This window comes from Zea mays, chromosome 3 (genome assembly GCF_902167145.1).
Source record: "Zea mays cultivar B73 chromosome 3, Zm-B73-REFERENCE-NAM-5.0, whole genome shotgun sequence".
NCBI lineage: Eukaryota > Viridiplantae > Streptophyta > Magnoliopsida > Poales > Poaceae > Zea > Zea mays.
This window is the reverse complement of record NC_050098.1, coordinates 166,658,216-166,669,888: the sequence shown is the minus strand read 5'-3', so window position 1 is coordinate 166,669,888 and position 11,673 is coordinate 166,658,216.

Here is an 11,673-nt window from a genome sequence, read left to right as displayed (position 1 = left end):
CAAACAGAGTCTTGGTTCTTGATTAAGCCTTGCCTTGACTCCCTTAAGCCAGCATATCCTTGAGAGTCTTTTATTTCGATGGGTAAGACTTGCGAAAGTACACTTCGTACTTAGGGTTTTCGAACCCATGTTATTGTAGGTGAGGAAATAGTAGATTTTTGTTGTTTTTGCACTAAGGTGGTGCCCAAGGACGTGGTGCCAAAGGACGAACCTCAACAGTGACGTGGTTGCAGAGGGATGTTGGCCTCCCTTTTGAAAAACAATATACTTTTATGCGGGAGGGGTTTTTGCCTCCCAAGTTTGTAATAATAATACTTATGCACTCTTATTCCCTAGGATGTAATAACTATAACACTCTTTCTGTATTTTGAATGTAAATTAAGTTATTGTAATTCGCTTCCGCTTATTTGTTCCTCCGATGTGTTGTAATATTTGTGTGACGGGTGAAACGCTCTTGGGCGAGAAAAAGGATATATATATACCGAACTTGTCAAGTGATTATGTGCATCTACGGGGTTGCCCAAGGTCCGTTGGACAAGGACAACTGTAGGTGGGCCTAATGACTTGGGAGGTTCCTTCACAGCTGGTATCGAAGCAAAGCCCATGTCTTCAGATATTTCGAAGCATTTCAAAAAGAATTTTCAAATATTTATCCAAGAAATATTCTTTCATTCTTACCTTATCATTTTCTGGAAGCTCTCATCTTGTAAGACCAGGTAATAGAGTGCAAATAGAGGAAGTAGGGTCAGCAAAGGTTGATTCCATAATCATGCATGCATCATGTTTAGAAAACTATACTAATAAATTTTCCCCCTTATGGAGATATGCCGCGCACAAGGAAAACCATGCGTAAGTCCACTGGACCTATTGGCGTGCCTCGTCATCAGTTGGCTCCAAGACATGAAGGGAGCAGCAGCGACAACAACGATCCAATCGGAGACTTGGAAGCCCAAGTGGAACAACTTCGGACGGAGCTACGTCACCAAAATAGGGTGTGGGTAGAGGACGGTCAACGTATTAATGAGTTAGCAGCTGACATCAAACGCTTGCAAGATGAGCTTTCTGAACGAGATCTGGCGGTTGACTAGGCCGTCAACTCACGTTCAATTGCTTGGGACCGCGAAGCCAAAGCTCGTGCTTGTGTGACAGAGCTTAGTGCGGCCCTTGACAACTTGCAGGTGTACTGCAGTACTTTAGATGAGGAAGTACATGTATTGTATTCGCTTCTGCACCCGGACGTGCCTACCGACCCTGTTGCAATGAGAGTCGGTCCATCAGGGACAACAGGTGAAGGAATTGATGGGGAGCTGGACCTCTTTAGGCCTCCTCCTTCCATGAACCTGGCTGACGATCGGTCTCCCACGACAGGAAATGAAGAAACCAAGGACAATGAAGACTAGACTAGTATAGTTTAAGAACTATACCTATGTAAAATAAGTAATGAAGTCATGTTGTACACTTGAGTCTATATCATTACATCTTGGTAATGTAAAATGATGGTGTGTATCAGCATGTTATATTTTTTCCAAATGTTTCTTTGCCTCAGATGCTATCTAGGACTCATGCACATGACGGTGCAGGGACTTCCCGTGGTCGGGAAGATACTCCTAATCCGCCACCTGTACCACCAACGCTGGCTGAGGCTATCACTGCCTTGGTCAATGCTGTTGCCGATAATACCCGCTTCTTACGTGAGATGGCGGGTAATCAATTCCAGCAGCATGGCAGAAGAGCTCCTCCACAAGGACTGCGTGAAACCTCGTATTTGGACTTCTCTAAAACGTGTACCCCACTCTTTGTTAACGCTGAAGACCCTCTTGAAGCTGATGAGTGGATCAGGGTAATGGAGCAGATGTTCGGATTAATCTATTGCATAGAAACACAGAAGCTGTTGTTCGCTGCTCAACAACTAAGAGGCCCTGCCAGTACCTGGTGGGGAAATTTTGTGGCAATTCAACCAGCCGGACATCAGGTCACTTGGGATGAATTTAAGCTAGCATTCCATGAACACTATATTCCAGAAGGGGTGCTTCTCATGAAACAAGAGGAATTTATTCAACTGAAACAAGAAGGGGATACTGTGATGCAGTATCTCAACAAGTTTAATCATTTATCCCAATATGCTATAGACCAAGTAAACACTGACTTGAAAAAGAAGAATTGCTTCATGAGAGGACTTAACGATCGGCTCCAATAGAAAATGGCCACCTGCCTAGATCTTACTTACAGCAGAGCTGTCAGCACGGCGCTGGCAGTAGAAGCCAAGAATACAGGCCAAGGAAAATCCAAGGGATTTGGAGGAGATAGGTCCAATCAGGGACCTGAGAAGCGAACCAGGTTGGTAATTCGACCATTTAATCAGAATCGTTCTTCGCCTCGTCCACCCTCCTATCCGTTCAAACAGCCTGTTTTCATTCGTCCTGCCGATCAACCAAGTGCCCCTGGTGCTCGTTTCCCCGCCCTCCCTAGTTCTTCAACTGGCTGCTTCAACTGTGGAAAGTCTGGCCATTTTATCAATGATTGTCCATATCCGAGGCAGAATAAGTCCAACAATTAGTAGAACTCTAGGAGCTCTAATCAAGGCAAAGGGAACATGGCTAATAATTCAGTGGGCAAAAATGTCAAGAAGACTAGGCGAATTTATTACATTCAAGTGGCCACTACACCGGAAGGAGAGCCGGTAATGATGGGTACCTTCCTTGTGGCCAATCACCCAGCAGTTATTCTCTTTGATTCAGATGCTTCACATACATTCATAAGCAAGAAATTCATGGAAAAACATTGCATTCCTTGCACTGAATCAAGGGAAGGGTTTATTATTCATTCGCCTGGGGGACAAATATTTACTAAGGAAGTAGCCTTCCATGTGCCAGTAACATTGGTTGAACGGGATTTTCCCACCAACATGATTGTTTTGAAAGTCCAAGATATAGATGTAATTTTGGGCATGAATTGGTTAGCCCAGCATAAAGCTATCCTCAACACTGACTTAAGGACTATCAAGTTGAGCCATGGCCATGAAGAGGTTCTCTTGTCCATCCCTATAGATATTCCAGCCAAACCATTTGGACGGGTCTATGAAGCTATTATCCCAGAAATCCAGGTTATTCCGGTAGTGTGTGAATTCCCGAATGTCTTTCCCGAAGATTTGCCTGGATTGCCTCCAGAAAGGGATGTAGAGTTTGTGATACAACTGAAGCCTGGTACAACTTCTATTTCTAGAAGGTCGTATCAGATGCCACCAAATGAATTGGCGGAGCTCAAGACTTAATTACAAGACTTGCTTGAGAAGGGATTCATTCGACCTAGTTCATCACCTTGGGGATGTCCCGCAATCTTTGTCAAGAAGAAGGATCAAACGCTTCGAATGTGTGTGGACTACAAACCCCTTAATGAGGTCACTATCAAGAACAAGTACCCTCTTCCCCGGATCGATATCTTGTTCGATCAACTTACTGGAGCACGGGTATTCTCCAAGATTGACCTCAGGTCGGGCTATCATCAGATCCGTATTCGACCCGAAGATATACCCAAAACCGCATTTACAACGTGGTGTGACACCCTAGTGTCACCTAGGGCTTTTCTCAGTGCTAACCCAAGAACCATCATTTCATGTAAGCCAAATTGAGCATGAAGCATCAAATTAACTTAATAATAAAAGGTCCACTAAGTTTATATTTAAGAGAATCATGTTCAAAACAAATGAGGTTTTCAAAGAGGGAAAAATGTTGAAACCCAAATACCAACCCTAATCAAGCTATCTGAGTAGAAATAAAGAAAAGGGGTGAAAGATCATGAAAAACATAAAATCATGGCTTAGGCCAATTATAAACATTGAAATACATTAAATAAGCTACAATAAAGATTATGAAAGCTTGTCCAAAATAGTTTATTAAAAACTCCAAACAGGCCATTCAAGTGGAGGTTCAATGGGGATTTCTGAAATTCAGATTTCTGAATTTTCAGCCCTTGAACCAAAATCGAGCGTGTTCACCTTGATCCTTAGCTCTAATCCTAATGCTCCCATTGACAAAATCGTGTCTAACTAACCCCTCTGTCACATGCCAGAAGATGGCATATGGACGCGAGCCCTAGACACGACAAAACCAAGGATTTGCCTCAGGCTCGGGCTGGGAGACAGACCAGACATTAGAGCTCCAAATCTTTGAAACCAGTAGGCAAAATCCTATGACCCCCACACAAGATCAGTATCTTATAGGGAGGAGAAGAGGTTTTGTGCACTGACCAAGGCGAGAGCAGGCTCGGATGAATGATCACACGCGCCAGAACTCGGGCAGAATGACCACACGCCCCAACACCCGCGCGCGCTCGCCCCAGTGTTCGGTCAAGTCCGCCGCGCGCCATCGCCCTCGGTCGTGCCTGCCCGTGTCTTTAAAGCCCCCCGGGCGTGCCTCACCTCACCCCGTGCTCACCCTCGCTGGCCAGACACCACTCCTTAGCTCTGGCGAGCTCTCTTCCGCCCGCCATCACTGCCCAAGCCTCGGCCACCGCGGCCAGCCCCCTCTAGTCGCTTCCATGCCGCGCCTGCCCTTCGGTTAGCTTCGCCGATGGCCCGTGAAGCTTTCCAAGCGCTCGGACCCGGTAGAACTTCACCGGAGACCCAAGTTCGTCCTCGCCAGACTTTGGTCGCCCACCTACGCGCGTAGACCGAGCAATCTAGTGAGTCATTTTCTGATTCCTTGCACACACGCCTTCCTTAATCTCTGGTGAAGCTCACTGACCCATTCGATTGACCAATCGTGCCTTGGTTAGGTCGGTCTCCTCGCCGCCGATGAGCTCCCCCGCCTGCGCACGTGGACCGGCCGACTTCGACCATCCCCAACGGCAACCCGCACATAGCCGTGACCCTCAGGACCTCCCCTACACCCTCGACCACCTCACCGGAGCAGTCTCGCCGCCGGTAAGCCCCTCCACCCCTTTCTTCCTCCACGACCACTGTTCCATTAGGGAAGGACCGCGGGTTCAATTTCCAGGAACCCTAGGGGGTTTTCTGCAGAGCCGTAGACTCATGTGAATAGTGCACCGGGGACCTGTCTGTAATTCACTTAAGATCTTTCGCCAGGGACCCAGCGCAAAACTGTATTTCCTTTATCCATTTCTTTTTAACCTTTTTAAATTCAGCAGAGAACTTAGAAAATTTATATCTTGAGTTATATTCAACCAATTAATTTAACCAAACCAATTTTGCTGGATTCAAAATATTATGGACTATCAATTAAAAATACTGAACCCCATGCTTTCTGTTTTAAATTTTAGAGTTTGAAATTGATTAAGGAAAATGACCAAACCTTATTAAATTAAAGAAAATTAGTTATGCTTCTGTGCTGAACTTAAGAAAATTTGTAGATGTTCAAACCCCATTTAGACACTGTTTAAAAATAGTGAGAACCCCAGTATTGAAAATTTAAGTAGGGATATCTATTAAAAGCCATTTTTGCCCAAAACTTAGAAAAATCAGAAAGGCATTAGAAAATAATGAACAGTGAATGCAATTATTTTTCCTAGTCTACTTAAGTAACAGAGAACCTAGGAGAAATAAAGGGACCCCTAGTCCAGAACAGATTCAAAGTGAAATGTTTTATTAGGCACTAATCAAACCAGAAAAACAATTATTAGAATTATGAAAACAATTTCAAAACTGTTAATAAAAATCCAGTGGACTTGTAACCACTAGAACCGCACTACAAAAATGATAAACACCCCAGCCCATCATTTTAAGTAGGGTAAACAAATAGAACTTGATATTAAGTCATATTTCAATTAAATCATAAGTAAGCCCAAAAATAGTGCAATAATGGGCAAATAAAATTTTACTAGATCAATAATGAGATAGGCCACCAGAGAAAATGCAAAACCCAATTGGAAGCTGCAAAATACTACCCATTGCCAATACTTCATGAAAAAGGCCATTTAATCCAAATAATTGAGAGCACCTAGAGGGGGGGGGGTGAATAGGTGATCCTGTAAAACTTGAAAACTTAAGCCACAAAACTTGGTTAAGCGTTAGCACAGTGAATGCCAAGTGGCTAGAGAGGAGTCAAAACACAATAACCACAAGAAATCAATCACAGAGATGGCACGGTGGTTATCCCGTGGTTCGGCCAAGACCAACGCTTGCCTACTCCACGTTGTGGCGTCCCAATGGACGAGGGTTGCAATCAACCCCTCTCAAGCGGTCCAAAGACCCACTTGAATACCATGGTGTTTTGCTTGCTTTATCTCAATCCCGTTTGCGAGGAATCTCCACAACTTGGAGCCTCTCGCCCTTACACTTTAAGATCACAAAGAAGCACAGAGCAAGGGAGGGATTAGCAACGCACTCAAGACAAGAAATCACAGCAACACCACGCACACAAGTCGCAACGAGAGCTCACAACACAACTCAATGAGTTCACCACTCAACTAGAGCTCTAATTGCTATCGCAAAGAATCAAAGGCGCGAAATCGATGTCTTGGTGCTTAGGAATGTTATAGGAATGCTTGGTGTGCTCCTCCATGCGCCTAGGGGTCCCTTTTATAGCCCCAAGGCAGCTAGGAGCCGTTGAGAGCAATCTTGGAAGGCTGATCTTGCCTTCTGTCGACTGGCGCACCGGACAGTCCGGTGCACGCCGGACAGTGTCCGGTGCCCGATTTCCTTCCATACATAGCGTAGTCGACCGTTGGCAGCCTGAGAGCCGTTGGCGCATCGAACATGTCCGGTGCACACCGGACAGTCCGGTGCCTCTTTCTAGCCGTTGGCTCAGCCACTGTCCCGCGCAGATTGCGCGGCCGACCGTTGGCCCGGCCGACCGTTGGTTCACCGGACAGTCCGGTGCACACCGGACAGTTCGGTGAATTATAGCCGTACGTCGCCGATGAATTCCCGAGAGCGACGAGTTCGCCTGTGGACGGCCCACCGGACAGTCCGGTGAATTATAGACCTACACCACCGTCGAAGTCCCGAGAGCAGCCTGTTCGCCAGAGCCAGCCTGGCGCACCGGACAGTCCGGTGCTCCAGACTGAGCAAAGTCTTGGCTGCTCGAGCCAAGGCATTTCCAGTTGGTCTTTTCCTGTTTCCAGCACTTAGACACAATACATTAGTCTCTAAAACAATGTACTAAGTCTGAGAAACATACCTTTATCCTTGATTTGTACTTTGTCCACCATTTTACACTTAGGCACTTGTGTTGGACACTAAATTACCAAAATACTTAGAAATGGCCCAAGGGCACATTTCCCTTTCAATAATTCCTACCACCTTCCCTTAAGCAAAAAGATGCCAAACTTCAGAATGATTGCTCTTTGTCACACCCGGGTTTCGGGGCACCAAGAACCGGGCGCGAACATAATCACCAGGTGTGCTGGGACCAAGTCTCACACATATGATGAATCATGGCACAGGATCAAATGTCACAACTTTACTATATAATAGGAGTTCTATACAAAATAAATAAATAATTACATTATAAGGAGACAACGGTCTAGCAACCCAAAGTTGACTGGGAGACGACGGCCTAGACCACTCACGACTCATCACAGCATCCTCCATGCGCCTCATCCTATGGTACCTGTTCTTGACCTGTGCGGGGGTGTGAGACAGCAAGAGTGAGCTCACATACGTTCATAGCTCAACAAGTTGTGGGGAATAATGTGCATGAACTCGCCAAAGGTGGGAGCTCATGTGAAGTGTAAGGCTTACCAAAGAGGATGGTTGAAGCTGAGCATTGCTTTTAAAGTTGGTCAAAATTTTATTAGCAATTACTAAGTATAAGTAAATACCAACCCAATTAAGTAGTAGAACAAAAGTAACAACAACACCTGTGATGCAATGCATATGACAAATTGAATTTAGTTCCATAAATTAATCATGTGAGGGTCCGAGCTGCTCATGACCATGAGCACGGCTAGTATACCAGTTTTACACTCTGCAAAGGTTGCACATCTTTACCCACAAGTCATGTTACCCATCTGCCACAGGGTTGTACGGGCCCCATACACCTCTACCAAGGAAGCGAGGCAGGATAACACTACGAGGCCTTTACAAAGTTCCACTAGCTTCGGAAAACTCGCTATAGTTTATAGGAAGCTCCAATGCAGGGATCCCTTGCCTGACCGCCATCTCAGCAAAATGAACCAAGGACCTCCCCACACTGACCACTCCCCTACTGCCCTTGCCCCTTTCGGGTAAGGTAGTCCTCCACTAGCTTTCCTAATTAATCAGCCAAGGGCGTCCCATTAAACCCTTGTGGTAGCACTGTTTTCCTGGGTGGTCGCTCCATGTTCCAATTAACATAATGATCTTATCATGAACAGTAAATAACAATTGATAACAAAAGTACGAATAATGTGTATCTCAATGCCCAAATCCACATATAGCATTAGCAAGTACTACCCAAAAAGTTCAGTGGTAAACAAGGCATAAAGATAGTCAAACTAGGGTAACCTATTAGGTCCTATCAAAATTAACCTATGCAGATCATTATGATTAATCAGAAAATGACTGGGTAAAAAGAAGTGATCAAGGGCACAACTTGCCTGGGACTTGAGATTCTAGGTACCAACTTCCTTTTTAGATGACTCGTGGCCTCGCGCTAGTCGTAGCAATACAAACAAACAATGTATATGCAAAATTAACATTACTCCAAACATATATGAAAAATACATATTAATAATCTAAATATTGAAATAAGATCACAGGAACATGAATTATTAATTTTGGAGCTATAGATTTTAAGTTATGAATTTCTAAAGGTTTCATGTATTTTGTACAAGATTAAATAGGATATAAATTCTATCCTGATTTTCATGCCAAAACAGTGGTACTAAATGATAAACAATAATATTACAAAATTATAGAAATTGAAATAGATTAATTTGGACTTAGTATGAATTTTCTATGAATTAATTAAGTTCTGGAATTCTTTTTATATTAAAAATTCATTTTCTAAATTCATTTCTCCTATTTTCTCTGAGTCCCGGGCTGCGCACACAATAACAGAGAACCCAGGGTCTAAACCATAAAATTGCTTAAGACTCAGTTTTCCCCCGCACAGGACGACGAGTTGATTGCATAGAAACTTAAGAGTTCTTTTGCAAAATGCGCTGGCTGAAGGGGTATCGTGAGCCATGGGCCGTTGGATTAAATCTGGACGACCCAGATTACATCGCGCGAAGGGTTAGACTCGCTATGATCCGTACCACACGATCCGCAATACACGACTCGGATTTAAAACATCGGAATCACATCATGGCCACCCATCATCCGATCGATGGCTGGGGCACACTCTGCCCAAACGGCAAGCTAGAACTAATCCGGACAGTCCATTTCCGGATCAACGCTCAAAACCTCATCTCCCCCACGGTGCCCAGCAGAGGCGGCGCCCGGTGTCGTGCCCGCGATGGTCGCCATGGCCGGCAACCAGAGGCCCTGTGTACTAGCCTGACCAAGTCGCGCAAAACGGAATGAAGAAGGTAGCAGCGCAGTAACTAAGATACTCACCGGCTAAAGAGACGACGACAAAGGCTACAGGTGACGCTCAGACGACAGCTAGCGAAGAACCATGGAGAGCGTCAATCCGCCAATGAGTCTAGGAAGCTGCTCGAGCATGACTTTCCCCCTTTTCTTGGCCCAGCGAAGCACCCGAGCAATCTAACTGCGATATCAGCACGATAGCCCGCCCCGACGACAATCCCTCAACGATGACGCTTGGTTCCGGCCACCATCTAGCTCGTCCTTCGGGGTAGCTTCATCGGAAAGGGTTGCAGCCAGGTTTTATATAGCGCCATGACGAGTCCGTGGTGAGAATATATCGCTTGGTTTTTACGGCTTAGGAGGTTGAGCGTAGGAAAATCTCACCCCGTCGAGTATATCCTACTGCTTGGGATTGGAGTTGAGTCCGACCAAGGGACCACAGGTTAGTGGGAAACCGGGTGGTTGAGCGAACGCAGGAAGCTTGATCGTGGCTGTAATTCATAGCCAGGGAGACATTAATGTAACTAATCCAACGGATGACATGGACGTGATGTCGTAGTGATTAGTGAAGCCTTCATCGGCTAGGGGGAAAAAAGAACCGGAAGGAAATATGGTTGTGCACACATGAAGTGGACTGATGGGTCTGTAACTTGGCCCAAGCGCAGGTAAAAATTCCTCTTTTGTTTTTTTCTACTTCCTATTTTCAGTTTTATTATCTATTCCAATTCACAAATTACATACTTAATTGTAATTGAGTTTTAATATCCATGTCGATATGCAACAACCAAAAATATCCATCATGATATGCAAGTCATATATATGTGTGTGTGTTAATTTTTTTTATCCATTTTGATAAATGCTTCAAATATGTAGTGCAACAAAGGGATCACTTAATTCACTTAGTAATCTTTTCATTTGATCTTTTATTAGAAAAGATATTCAATCTAGAAGTAATTCCCAAGGTAAGAATTTATATATATATATATATATATATATATATATATTAATCAGAACCTTTAAAGAATTTCTCTAAAATCCCAAGTTAGAATTTTAGGGTGTTACACTCTTGCACAAAGAAGAAGATAGAAAAAATTAGAAATTTGTTGTTTGATATTTTTCAAATATAGTGGTAGTAGAAAGCACCTCTTTGGCTAGAAACTTTAGAATGTCATAGCAAAATAACTAATTAGTATTAATGGCTAGAAATTTGTACAAAGTCATGTTATAACATCTAGATACCAGTAAAAATATGTCTTAGAGAATAACCCTCTGTTAAAAACGAGTTGTAGTTCAAAACACCCCCTCTGCCCTAATATTTGATTTTTTTTCTAGAGAGAACTATTCACTTTTTAAACCCCAAATTTTGAGACAGAGAATTATACACCTGTAAGAAGCTGCTGTAATTTTTGCAGAATTCTTGGAAATTTATTAAGATAACTTGTAGTTCAAACCCACCTTAAAAACATAAAAGAAATAGAAGGAAAGAAATGAAAGATAAACCTCGCTCCAATAAGTTCAACTAGAAATCTTGATAAATTCTCACTAAGACATTAAAAAGAATTCAGTGGAACACCAAAATGGACTTACAACTTAGTTTAACTAAGCTTGACCCTAAATTACTAAGTATACCCCAAGAATCTTCAAGTAGCAAGATTTAGCCCTAACTTATTAAAATGATCATTCACCATCCAAGTTTAATTGCTATATTGCATAGCATACCATGCATATATCTTACTCATTTCATTCATTAGATTGCAATCTCGCTGACGGAGAATACGTGCTCATCCCCGAGCAAGGAGCTGTCCACGAGGAAGACCAGGAGCAAGCTTCCGAGACTGCCATCGAGGATCTCCCTGCAGCCCCGGCTATTGAAGGCAAGCCCAGGTTTTATGCATAACCGTATCTATATATTCTACTTTACTACACTTAATGTTTGTAGGATTGTAATGTGCACTTAAGTGTAGGAGTTGCTTGAAACCTCTAGTTGCATGAACTTAGGATTCCATTTGAGATGGATACTAGTATGCTAGGTCGAGTAGCTGCTTTGCTAATCAGGATCTCGGTAGAAGTCGAATGATTTTTCTAGCACTCAAGCGAGGTTAGGAATTGATTGTATTCATCTTGATAACAAGATCTATGTTAGTCTATGGACTTGGATCCAGGGAGGATGCCTTGTCCATGAGACGAGAAAAAAGAATTAA